Source organism: Sapajus apella, unplaced genomic scaffold, assembly GCF_009761245.1.
Source record: "Sapajus apella isolate SASKATOON/1434 unplaced genomic scaffold, GSC_monkey_1.0 scaffold17, whole genome shotgun sequence".
Lineage (NCBI taxonomy): Eukaryota > Metazoa > Chordata > Mammalia > Primates > Cebidae > Sapajus > Sapajus apella.
In genome coordinates, this window is record NW_022436957.1 from 17571226 (window position 1) to 17585091 (window position 13866).

The window sequence follows — 13866 nt, forward strand, 5'->3', positions numbered from 1 at the left end:
AATGCTCATGTTTATACTTTTAGGAATATGCTTAATGAGTCTGGTTTTTCTGGAGGTTGATAACTTTGGGAAAGATTTACATTAAAGGAGTGAACAATTATATGCATACACGAAATATTTTCCTGCTTAAAAAAGTTATATAGGTGTTGCTGGTTTTAATTTTGGTCGTATTCTTAGATGTTAACATATTTTGCATTTTAGCTGTATTGGGTTATGTAGTATTGATATTAGGTGATTTAGTAGTACTACTTTAAACCTATTTTAGTCATTTTATTTTCCGCCAGATAGTACCAGATGTTGTTGTTTAGTGTAATTTCTTTGCCTGTTCAATTAAAGTAGTGCCCAGTTGTAGAATATATTGTTTGTATCTTGACTTTAACACTTAAGAAATATATCCTGTGTAATAGAAAGAGCAAAATAAAATACCTCTTCTAAAGAAGGAAAAAAGTAGTTTGCCTATATCAATATAGAAGCTACAACTAAAGAAAAGGGGGAGGGTGCTACTGGTGGGTGGAGGGAGATCAGGAATTGCACTAAACATCCTATAATGCACAGACAGGCCCACAAAATGAATAATTATTTGGCCAAAATGCCAATAGTGCCAGGTGCAGGGGCTCACGCCTGTAATCTCAGCACTTTGGGAAGCTGAGGCAGGTGGATCGCTTGAGCTCAGGAATTGGACGTCAGCCTGGGCAACATGGCAAAACCCCATCTTTACCAAAAATACAAAAACTAGCTGGGTGTGGGGCGCACACCTATGGTCCTAGCTACTCAGGAATCTGAGGTGGGAGGATCACTGGAGCTGGGGAAGTTGAGACTGCAGTGAGCCGTAATTGAGCCACTGTACTCCAGCCTGGGTGACAGAGCAAGACCTTGTCTCAAAAAAAAAAAAAAAAAAAAGGAGGGGGGTGGGGGATGCCGGCCGCAGGGCTCCTGCCTGTAATCCCAGCACTGAGAGGCTGATGTGGGTGGATCACTTGAGGTCAGGCATTCAAGACCAGCCTGTCCAACATAGTTAAACTACTCCCTACTACTAAAAATTAGCCAGAGATGGTGGCACAGCGCCTGTGTTCCCAGCTACTTGAGAGGCGGAGGCAGGAGAGTCACTTAAACCTGGGAGGTGGAGGTTACAGTGAGCTAAGATAATGCCACTGTACACCAGCCTGGGTGACAGAGTGAGACTCCATCTCAAAAAAAAAAAAAAAAAAAATGCCAATAGTGTCCCTGTTAAGAAACCCTGCTGTTAAAAAAGTACAAGTTTTTAACAAAGATTCCAGAGGTATGCAGTACTTAAAAACAAATCATTAATGGACAAGACGTTGTTTAGATGAAGGAAATGTGTGTGCTTCACCACCCTCATTTCCACTTAACCAGCATGGATAAATCCAGAATCAGAGGGGTGATCTGGTACTAGCTACATGCCTGACAAGAGATAAGAGTCTACACAGGGAGTCAAGGAATCAGTGCTGCTGAGTGTCTCGGCTTTTATTCATTTGTTCATGTCTTGTTTCTGTGGCTAGCAACTGGGCTGGGGTTGGGTGGGGTGGGGGGAATTCATAGTGGTATCCTAAATAAGTTTCCCCAGAGTAAATTCCTGTGTGTCAAAGGATTAGGTTTTCTGTTTGTTTTAATTTTGTTAACGAAGCTATGAAAGCAGTGCAAGAAAGCTCTGTTGCCAGGCTGAACAGGCTGGACAGGCTGGAGTGTAGTGGCACAATCTGGGCTCACTGCAACCTCCATCTCCTGGGTTCAAGCAATTCCCCTGCCTCAGCCTCCCGAGTAGCTGGAAGTACAGGCACACGCCCCCACGCCCAGCTAATTTTTTGTATTTTGGTAGAGATGAGGTTTCACCATGTTGGCCAGGATGGTCTCGATCTTCCGACCTCATGATCTGCCCGCCTTGGCCTCCCGAAGTGCTTGGGATTATAGGTGTGAGCCACTGTGCCCAGCCAAATATCTACTATAATCTTTAAGTAGGAAAGGCTTAATACAAGGAAATATTTGATCACACAAAAATTTAAAGTATCTATACAAGCAAAATGATGAACCACACCAAACAACAAACTGGGAGGATATAATTCTAATACTTGTTACAAAGGACCAAATTCCTCTATGTATAGATTATAAATAATACCATATACAAATTAGTAAATAAGACAATAAAAAATAAGCAAAGATGTAAACAGGCAATAGAGAGGAATAAGTAGGTCTCAAGAAAACGGGCTTTCATTTTTCACCCAGAAGACTGGCAAAGAGTAAAATTATAATAGCATCCAGTGTCCTTCAGAGAGTGGAAAAATGTCAATTATGAAAGTATAAATTAATGCAAACTCATTGGAGATTTCCAGTTTTAACGTACATATTTTTGACCCAACATTTCCATTTCTAGGTAATTTTTCATATCCTTGAGATGCATACTTAACTAGATGCCTAAGAATGTAAGCAAAGCTGTGTATTGCAGTATTATATGAAAAGGTTAAAACAACCTAAGTAATTAATAGTAAGAAACCTTATAAATAAATTGATACTTTAATAAAAATTGATTACTCTGTAGCAGTTATAATGGGATTGATATGAATAAACTGATATGAAAAAGTCCAAAATATATAAATTAAAAAGCAAAATAGGATGTGATGGCTCACACCTGTAATCCCCCAATTTTTTTTTTTTAAAGAAAAAAGGAAGGAAAGAGGGAAAGAAAGAGAAAGAGGGAGAGAGAATGGAAGCCTTGCTTTATTGCCCAGGCTAGAATGCAATCTAAAAATGGGTGTTGAAAACCTTTTTTATGCCAATAATCGTGCTTAACAATGGAGACGGGAAGGAATAAGGGAGAAAAATAACAAGCAGCCAACCAATATTTCATTTAAACTTGTGAAATGCTATGTAATTACTGAGGAGTGATTTAATTCCAATTATGTAGTCACTTTTAGAGTAGGTGTGATGTGGTACTGATAAGAATGTATATTTTGTGAATTTGGGGTGGAGAGTTCTATAAGTGTTTATTAAGTTTACTTGTTCCAGGTCTGAGTTCAAGTCCTGGATATCCTTGTTAATTTTCTGTCCCGTTGATCTAATATTGACAATGTGATGTTAAAGTCTCCCACTATTATTGTGTGGGAGTCTAAGTCTCTTTATAAGTCATTAAGAACTTGCCTTATGTATCTGGGTGCTCCTGTATTGGGTGCATATATATTTAGGATCGTTAGCTCTTCTTGTTGCATTGATCCTTTTACCATTATGTAATGTCCTTCTTTGTCTCTTTTGATCTTTGTTGCTTTAAAGTCTATTTTATCGGAGGCGAGCATTGCAACTCCTGCTTTTTATTTATTTTTTGCTCTCCATTTGGTTGGTAAATCTTCCTCCATCCCTTTGTTTTGAGTCTTTGTGTATCCTTGCATGTGAGATGGGTCTGGATGCAGCATACCGATGGGTTTTGGCTTTTTATCCATTTTGCCTGTCTGTGTCTTTTGATTGGGTCATTTAAATTTAGGATTAATAATAATATATGTGAGTTTAATACTGCCATTTGATGCTAGCTGGCTGTTTTGCCCATTAGTTGATATAGATTCTTCATTATGTTGATGCTCTTTACCTTTTGGTATATTTTTGGAATGGCTGATTCTGGTTGTTCCTTTCTGTGTGTAGTGCTTCTTTCAGAAGCTCTTGTAAAGCAGGCCTGGTGGTGATGAAATCTCTGAGTACTTGCTTGTTCACAAAAGATTTTATTTTTCCTTCACTTATGAAGCGTAGTTTGACTGGATATGAAATTCTGGGTTGAAAGTTCTTTAAGGATGTTGAATATTGGCCCCCACTCTCTTCTGGCTTGTAGGGTTTCTGCTGAGAGATCTGCTGTGAGTCTGATAGGCTTCCCTTTGTGGGTAACCTGACCTTTCTCTCTGGCTGCCCTTAGCATTTTCTCCTTCATTTCAACCCTGGTGAATCTAACGATTATGTGCCTTGGGGTTGCTCTTCTTGAGGAATATCTTTGTGGTGTTCTCTGTATTACCTGGAGTTGAATATTGTCCTGCCTTGCTAGGTTGGGAAAGTTTTCCTGAATAATATCCTGAAGAATATTTTCCAGCTTGGATTCATTCTCTTCGTCACATTCAGGTACACCTATCAAACGTAGATTAGTTCTTTTCACATAGTCCCATATTTCTTGGAGACTTAGCTCATTCCTTTTTACCCTTTTTTCTCTAATCTTGTCTTCTCGTTTTATTTCATTGAGTTGGTCTTCGGCCTCTGATATCCTTTCTTCTGCTTGATGAATTCAACTGTTAAAACTTGTGCATACTTCGCGAAGTTCTCGTATTGTGTTTTTCAGCTCCATTAATTCACTTATATTCCTCTCTAAATTGTCTATTCTCGTTAGCATTTTGTCAAACGTTTTTTCAAGGTTCTTAGTTTCTTTGCATTGGGTTAGAACATGTTCTTTTAGCTCACAGAAGTTTCTTATTATCCACATTCTGAAGCCTGCTTCTGAAAATTCATCACTCATTCTCCATCAGGCCTTGTTCCCTTGCTGATGAAGAGCTGCGATCCCCTGAAGGAGGAGAGGCATTCTGATTTCGGATGTTTTCAGCCTTTTTGCACTGGTTTCTTCCCATCTTTGTGGATTTATCCACCTGTTGTCTTTGTAATTGCTGACTTTCAGATTGGGTCTCTGAGTGAACGTCCAGCTTGTTGGTGGTGATGTTATTTCTGTTTCTTTGTTTTCCTTTGGCGGATGCCCCTCCCCCACAGAGCTGGACCTTCCCGGGCTCAGCTGTGCTTGCTGTGAAACTCAACCCTCAGCGTTTCCAATTGCTGTTTTTTTGTGGGGGTGGGACCAGCTGAGCCCGATCACCTGGCTCCCCGCCTCGGAGCCCCCTTTTTTTCTTTTCCTAATTGCATGGTCGATTCTCTCCCTGGTGCCCCAGTCACCCGCTGAAAAGGCGCCGGGATCTATGTAATTTCCCGTGCGGCAACTGCGCCGGCTGAAAAAGCGGCGCTGAGATTCGTGGTGCTTTTCTGCCCAGGAATCTCCCAGTCTGGCTCCCGGCTTCAGTCCCCTTTTCAATCAGCTGAATGGGCGACTCTGCCTTCCCGGAGCTCCAAACGCCAACCAAAAGGGCACCCAGTCCCGCACACTCCGCACTGAGAACCGCTGCGCCGGGACGCCGGCAAAACAGCCATGCCGGCCAAAAGAGTCACGCTGGCGACCCGTGGGGCTCCTCTGCTGGGAATCTCCTGGTCCGGTCCGTAGGCAACAAAAATTCGTCTCGAAGTCTGGCGTCCAGTCACTCCCTGCGCCTTCAGTGGGAGCTGCAATCCTGAGCTGCTGCTAGTTGGCCGTCTTGGATCTCTCTCCTGTACTCCCAAAATTTTAGGAGGCTGAGGTGGGAGTTTGAGGCTGCCATGAGCTGTGATTGCAGCACTGCACTCCAACCTGGGCAACAGAGTGAGAATGTCTCTTTTTTAAAAATCCACAAAAAAGCAAAATATAGTGTAAATATAGTGTAATAATTTCATACCATTGGTGTTTTTTTTTTTTTTTTGAGACGGAGTTTCACTCTTGTTGCCCAGGCTGGAGTGCAATGGCGCGATCTCGGCTCACCGCAACCTCCGCCTCCTGGGTTCAGGCAATTCTCCTGCCTCAGCCTCCTGAGTAGCTGGGATTACAGGTATGCGCCACCATGCCCAGCTGGTTTTTTGTATTTTTAGTAGAGACGGGGTTTCACTATGTTGACCAGGATGGTCTCGATCTCTTGACCTCGTGATCCACCCGCCTCGGCCTCCCAAAGTGCTGGGATTACAGGCGTGAGCCACCGCGCCTGGCCATTGGTGTTTTTAAATGATGTATCTGTATATAATAAAAAAGATCATTTACCTAATAAGTCCTAGACCATACTTTGTCTGGCTATTTCTAGAATTTAACAATTTACAACACTTCAAAAATTTAAAGCTGGGCACAGTGGCTTATACCTGTAATCTCAGCACTTTGGGAGGCTGAGGCAGGCAGATCACAAGGTCAAGTGATTGAGACCATCCTGGCCAACATGGTGAAATGTTGGCCCATCTCTGCTAAAAATACAAAAATTAGCTGGGCGTGGTGATGCTCACCTGTCATCCCAGCTACTCGGGAGGCTGAGGCAAGAGAATCTCTTGAACCTGGAAGGTGGAAGTTGCAGTGAGCCAAGATCGTGCCACTGCACTCCAGCCTGGTGACAGAGCAAGACTTCATCTCAAAAAAAAAAAAAAAAAATTTAAAAAGGAACATTTTACAATATGTATACGTTACATGAAACGTGTTATCTAAGTATCTGGCTACTCTAATAGCTAAAAATAAGTGGCATAAACTCTCAAAACATTCCAAATGTAAGTAGCTCAGTGCTGATGGAATAACTGTGATTTGGGGACACAGGTTCTGCTATTCCTAACATGCAGCTTCTGTGTCATGGACTTAAATCCAGCTCCATCTCAGCTGTATTACAGCCCACAGGACAGGGTTGCCTTTATCACACCCTGGTGCTAGTAGTGCCCATGCCCTGCCCCATAAGAAAAACTGCAATAGAAAAAAGGAAGACCAGGTATGGGGGAAGGAGTTACTAGTGGCGTGTTAAGTGAATGTTTAACATCTGGCTCTGGAGGGCTAGGATGGGGAGCTCTGATGGTAGCATTTGCTGGGTTTTGTGGTGTAAGTAGTCCCGCTATGGTCAGTTTCAAGCTGCAAACCTACACTTCCTGAAGGAGGAATTAGGAAGAAATGCACAGTTAGCTCTGGCAAGCTGGTAAGATCAGACTTCAGCAAACCACGGAGTTCATATAGCCATCTCTGCCATAGGTTAGGTTATAAGATGCTAAGGGGAAAAAAAGAATTTAAAAAATATAAAACCAGGCCAGGTGCAGTGGCTCATGCCTGTAATCCCAGCACTTTGGGAGGCCAAGGCGGGTGGATCACCTGAGGTTAGGAGTTCGAGACCAGCCTGGCCAACATGGAGAACCCCTGTCTCATTAATAAAATATGTGTGTGTGTGCGCGCGCGTGCGTGTGCGTGTGTGTGTGTGTATGTGTGTATGTATGTATTTATATAAAACTGGCTGGTGCGATGGCTCACCACTGTAATCCCAGCACTTTAGAAGGTGGAGGCAGGAGGATGGCTTGAGCTCAGGAGTTCAAGATCAGCTTAAGCAAAACAGTGAAACACCCGTCTCTCCAAAAAAAAAAACCAAAAAACTCCCAAGCATGGTGGCGCACACCTGTAGTCCCAGCTACTTAGAACGCTGAGGCAAGAGAATTGTTTGAGCCCAGGAGGCAGAGGTTGCAGTGAGCTGAGATCACACCATTGCACACCATCATGGGCAACAGAGTGAGACTGTCTCAAATAATAATAAACATTTAAATTTAAAAAAATTTAAAAATTATAAAAGTGTCTTGAAAAAAGTTATTAGAAAACTTGGTTCGTACTCTTGAATAAATTATTAAACATGTATACTCATATACATGCTGGCCTGGGTGGAGAAAATCTGAGTAATAAATGGAAAATGGTAACAGTATGTTTACTGTGAGTCATGGGGCTGGTGGTTGAGAAATGGTGTTTAGGAAAGATGGCTTTTACTTTTTATTATGTCTATATTGTTTGGAATTTTTATAGTCAGTTTGTATTTTTTAGTAATTTTTTAAAAGCCAATTGAACACTTAAATTAATTTCATATTAGGGTTAAAATGTACTGAGACTTCTTTTTCCTTAAAATTGGTACCTAATGTACAAAACTAAGACTAAAGGAGGCTATATATCCCCACCAAGGGTCCACACACCTCTTTCCTTTTTTTTGAGACGGAATTTCACTGTTGTTACCCAGTCTGGAGTACGATCTCGGCTCACTGCAACATCCACCTCCCGGGTGCAAGCAATTCTCCTGCCTCAGCCTCCCCAGTAGCTGGGATTACAGGCATGTGCCACCAACCCAGCTAATTTTATATTTTTAGTGGAGATGGGGTTTCTCCGTGTTGGTCAGGCTGGGCTCGAACTCCCAACCTCAAGTGATCCACCCACCTCGGCCTCCCAAAGTGCTGGGATTACAGGCATGAACCACTGCACCCGGCCCCACCTCTTTCAGAGCTTATTGACTGAAACAGAACTAACTAGTTCTGCTATCCCAAACATCATGTAGCCCATTAACTTCTCATTCCCAAGCGTGAGGTGTTAGCCTAGTCAACAACTAAACAGCTCTGCCCTGCTTTCTTTCCCAGGCAAGAAGGCAAGGTTAGGGGTGGGAAGGAGATGCTTATCTTGCCCTGAAGTCAAGATGGACAGATTCAAAGATTTGGACTTGTATGTAATAAGAAGTGTTTAGTATCTTATTCCCTGCTAGATGTTTGTTGAGCTGTAAGCTCACCCTGTTGCAGCCATCAAAGTGGAAGACAACATGGGAAACCTGTGTGTTCTCCAACGTTTAGGGATGTACATAAATTATGTATTTAGAGGGAGAGAGAAATACACGTATACCCTCTTCCTACTTTATTGTTTTGTTTTTTTTTTTTTTTTCATTTGAGACGGAGTCTTACTCTGTTGCCCAGGCCAGAGTGGAATGGCACGATCTCAGCCCCTCGGGTTCAAGCAATTCTCCTGCCTCAGCCTCCCAAGTGGCCAGGGTTACAGGCGCCCACCACCGTGCCTGGCTAATTTTTTATGTTTTTAGTAGAGACGTGGTTTCACTATGTTGGCCAGGCTGGTCTCGAACTCCTGACCTCATGATCCGCCCGTCTTGGCCTCCCAAAGTGCTAAGATTACAGGTGTGAGCCACTGCGTCCAGCCCTACTTTATTGGTTTTAAATTTAGGAATATAATTTCATTGCTTCTAAAATGTCTTCCCACTTCCATGTAAAAAGTCCAGGGAGTTATTTAAATCTAGTTTTTTTGGTTTTTTTGTTTGTTTTGTTTTTTTTGAGACGGAATTTTTCTCTTGCCCAGGCTGGAGTGCAATGGCATGATCTCGACTTACTGCAACCTCTGCTTCCTGGGTTCAAGTGATTCTTCTGCCTCAGCCTCCCAAGTAGCTGGGTTTACAGGTGCTTGCCACCACACCCAGCTAATTTTTTTTGTATTTTTAGTAGAGACAGGGTTTCACCACGTTGGCCAGGCTAGTCTCGAACTCCTGACCTCAGGTTATCCACCGCCTTGGCCTCCCAATAAATCTAGTTTTATAATGCTACTTTTAAAGAGTTGCCTATATGTAGGCCAGGTACAGTGACTCACGCTTGTAATCCTGTAGGGTCCAGCCCTACAGGGTCCTGTGAGCCCCTCTACAGGTGTGGAGATGAGAAACTGTGGAAATAAAAGACATAAGACACTGAGAAAGAGAAAACAGAGTTTGAGCATGGAGTCTGGCAGTGGCCCAGAGTGCCTGGACACTCTGACTTTTATTGAGTACAAAGCAGGGGGCAGGGTAAGTAGGGTGAGATAATGGTGGTCACTGATAGGGTCAGGTAAATCACGTGTCTTGGAGATAGGGGACCCAGGTCTTTCAAGTAGCCGAGGCAAGGAGAAAACCTAATGCATCAGCACTTTTCTCACACTTGTCAAGAAAGAACAAAGACTTTGTTTATGTTCTTTGTTTATGTTCTAAGAAAAAGAGTAACCAGGTGCAGAAGCGGAGCGTGAAAGTGGACATGGGACGTGACCACTGAAGCACAGCATCACATAGAGACAGTTAAGCCCCTGGATGTCTGCTGGTGTACCTGACAGCTGTCAGGCCTACCACAAGAGCATGGAGAAGCAAGAATTTTCTCCTAACTCCCCTGAGGAAGGAGACGTCTCGGACATTTTGGACGTCTCCTTCCCTAGCTGCCAGCTAAGCAGCGGGCGCTTTCCCAGCTCTGGTGCTGCTGCACAGCTGAGGGGCCTTTCAACAGCCTTTATGCGGGCGTGATAGAGGGCTTAGAGCATCTTGCCTTAGGATCACTTTGTTCACATTGTCACCTCAGTTCTGTGCTTCATAACCCAATAATCATTGGTAAGATTAAAAGATTATATTGAGTATATACATATTTCTGTGATTACATATATGTGATTATTCATGATTATATATATAGGAATAACTAGGTAACTATAATTCTTTTTTAGTTCTATATTCATATGGGAACAGGCTGAGGCTTCAGACCCTTGCCTCGGCACTTATAGGGTCTCCCACAGGATCTTCCCCTGACATAATCCCAGCACTTTGGGAGGCTGAGGCAGACAGGTCACTTGAATTCAGGAGTTTGAGACCAGCCGAGGCATCATAGCAAGACTCTGTCTCTACTAAAAATACAAAAACTTAGCTGGGCATGATGGTGCACCCCTGTGGTCTCAGCCGCTCAGGAAGCTAAGATGGGAGGATGGCTTGAGCCTGGGGTTAGAGGTTGCAGTGAGCCAAGATCGCACCACTGCACTCCAGCCTGGCGGATGACAAAGTGAGAACCCTATCTCAAAAATAAAATGAGTTGCATATGTAATAGTTTTTTACTTTTTTCTTTTCTTTCTTTTTTTTTTTTTTTTTTCTGAGACAGGTATCACCCTGCACCCAGGCTGGAGGGCAGTGGTACAATCACGGCTCACTGTAGCCTTGACCTCCTGATTTCAAGTGATCCTCCCACATCTCAGTCTCCCAAGTAGCTGGCACCACAGGTGTGCACCATCGCACCCAGCTAATTTTTGCACTTTTTGTAGAGAGGCAGGTCTTGCCATGTTGCCTAGGCTGGTCTCGAACTCCTGGGTTCAAGCAATCCACCTGCCTAGGCCTCCCAAAGTGCTGGCATTACAGGCATGAGCTACCACACCGGGCTATTTCTTTTTTTAAAAAACAATGAAATACATACTGATTTTTAAAAGAAAAAGCCACTAAACATATGTCTGAGATTTGGTGGAGAAAAAAGAGAGATAAGATGGGATACTAAATGAAAGTGTTTAAATTTTGAATTTTGGTATAAAGCATTTTTAGAAGAGGGATTAAACAATACCTGCTGTCTGGTCCCAAGTGAAGAGTAGATTGCTTAAAAAAAAATTCTCAGCCGGGCGCAGTGGCTCATGCTTGTAATCCATAGCACTCTGGGAGACTGAGGCAGGTAGATCACAAGCTCGGGAGTTGGAGACCAGCCTGGCCAACACTGTGAAACCCCATCTCTACTAAAAATACAAAAATTAGCTGGGGGTGGTAGCGGGCGCCTATAATCCTATCTACCTGGGAGGCTGAGGCATGAGAATTGCTTGAACCCAGGAGGCAGAGGTTGCAGTGAGCTGAGATTGCACCACCGTACTCGAGCCTGGGCAACAAGAGTGAGACTCTGTGTCAAAAAAAAAAAAAAATTCTCTATGCTATGTTGCTAAAAATCCCTTTAAATACTGGAAGTAAAATTTGACCTTTCTGGTTCCATACTTAAATATTTTTAAATCCTTCTTAAATATTGAAAACTCTGTTCTTTTTTTTTTTTTTTTTTTTTTTTTTTTTTTTTTTTTTTTTTTTTTTTGGAGACGGAGTTTCGCTCTTGTTACCCAGGCTGGAGTGCAATGGCGCGATCTCGGCTCACCGCAACCTCCGCCTCCTGGGTTCAAGCAATTCTCCTGCCTCAGCCTCCTGAGTAGCTGGGACCACAGGCACGCGCCACCATGCCCAGCTAATTTTTTGTAGTTTTAGTAGAGACGGGGTTTCACCATGTTGACCAGGATGGTCTCGATCTCTTGACCTCGTGATCCACCCGCCTCAGCCTCCCAAAGTGCTGGGATTACAGGCTTGAGCCACCGCACCCGACCTCTGTTCTTATTTATATAAGCCCGTTGTAAGTTTATTTGAGGGCAAAGTGAAAAACACTGGTGACTGTAAAAGTGATGTTGTGATTATAGTAAGCTGGAATTTAAACTTAGAACACAGTGTAAGCCTTGCCAAGTTGATAGTTTACATTCTTTCAGCTATAACTACTCTGGGTTATTCAAGGAATAATGAGTTGTTATTTTACTTATTCAGTCATCTGGTGACCTGTAAATCATTTCTGTATGTTAGAGAATTAAGGTAGTTGTGTTTCCTTTTTAATTGCAAACCACACTAAGCATAAGTAGAGCTCGATTAAGGTAACCGTTAGCCCCCACTTAATAATAATCACTATGGGTACCTTGCTGCCTTGATCACAACCATAGATTTCCTTCTCCCTTGACCCATGATATATATATTTTTTTTGAGACAGAGTTTTGCTCTGTCACCTAGGCTGGTCTCAAACTCCTGGTCTCAAGTGATCTTCCCACCTTGGCCTCCCAAAGTGCTGGGATTACAGACGTGAACTGCTCTGCCCAGCCCCATGATATTTTTAAAACCTGAGTCACCCATATTCTGACTTTTCTACTGTTGCCCCCATCTCACTGCTTAGTATATAAACCAGAATAAAGGTGGTCCTCACTTCCATCTAATCCCTACTGTTGTGGATTTACAGAAAATACAAATCTGTACTGAGACGTAGAAGTTTTGAGTAAACAGAGATGCCATGTTCCTATGTCAGAAATGTAAAAGTGTGGATTTACCCCTAGTTATTGCAGTCTTTGTAGTGACATTAGAAATCCTAATTTGGGATGGGTGCGATGGCTCACACTTGTAATCTTAGCACTTTGGGAGGCTGAGGCAGGCAGATTACCTGAGGTCAGGAGTTCAGGACCAGCCTGGCCAACATGGTGAAACCCTGTCTCTACTAAAAATACAAAAAAAGTTAGCCAGGCATGGTGGCAGGCGCTTGCAGTCCCAGCTACTCAGGAGGCTGAGGCAGAGGTTGTAGGGAACTGAGATTGTGCCACTAGGCTACAGAGTGAGACTCTGTCTCAAAAAAAAAAAAAAAGAAGAAAGAAAAAGAATGAAAGAAAGAAAGAAATCCTAATTTGAACAGTATTTGGTGGTTGTCAAAATGATTCTCAAATTTATCAGAAAGGTTAAGAGGAAAGTAACAAAAATAAACAAATTGGAAGTATTTATTTACCAAATACTGAAATATTAACTACTAGCAGCAGCTTTATTGTCACGGGAATAGTGGAAAAGAATGGAAAATGCAGAAGCAAGCCAAAGAATAGATGAAAATATAGTGTAAATTAAAAGTTACATTTAATTTAGTAGGGAAAGAATGCATTACTCAGTAATTATTAGCTAAACATTTGAATAAAATTAATTACACTTATCAGTCACACCATACACAAAAATAAATTCCAAATGGTAAAATATTTAAGTGTAAAAATAAAACTATTTAAAACCATCCTTCCCCACAAAAAGAGTGATTACTTACATAATGTTAGGAGTGAGAAAGTCTTCCTTTACATAGCTGCAAAGGTCAAATATATAAAGGAAAAGATTCGTGAATTTGACTACATAAATTTTAGGTTTTTTTTTAAATAACAGTTTTCTTATGATTTGTTGCTTTCTACTCCGTGACATGATGTAAAATATATGCTCGGTTTGTTCCACCAGTATTATTCTGCATAATAGTTTCTTAAAACAACCTCCTTTTGCCAAATGCCATTTGAGTTTCTGTACTCCTGTTTAGCAAGAATTTTTTTAATTTGAATATATTAGAGATTTCTTTCAAAGATCACAAATATGTTTCAAGTAGTGATATATACATTTTCTGAAAAGAGGGTATAGTTAATTCTGTCAGTATCAAATCATATCAGCATGTGGTCTTCCTAGTGTGGTATTAACATGCCTGTTTTAGATTTCAATGTCTGAAATGAAAGTGACTTTTAATTGAACATCTGTCTGCTCTACTAATAAGCAGATATTTTTGCCTCATTGCTTCTTCTGATCACTTTCTTAATTTATAAGAATGCTCAAGTGTTGTGAGGTCGAGCTACTTATATCACTCCTGCCCCTGGTTGAG

The 13866-nt window shown here is 42.0% G+C and overlaps 1 protein-coding gene across 4 annotated transcripts in view; it reads left to right on the forward strand.

Moving 5' to 3' along the window:
• MBTPS2 (membrane bound transcription factor peptidase, site 2) overlaps positions 1–13866 on the forward strand; it is a 111061-nt gene that overhangs the window by 19158 nt on the left and 78037 nt on the right. The window lies entirely within an intron of this gene.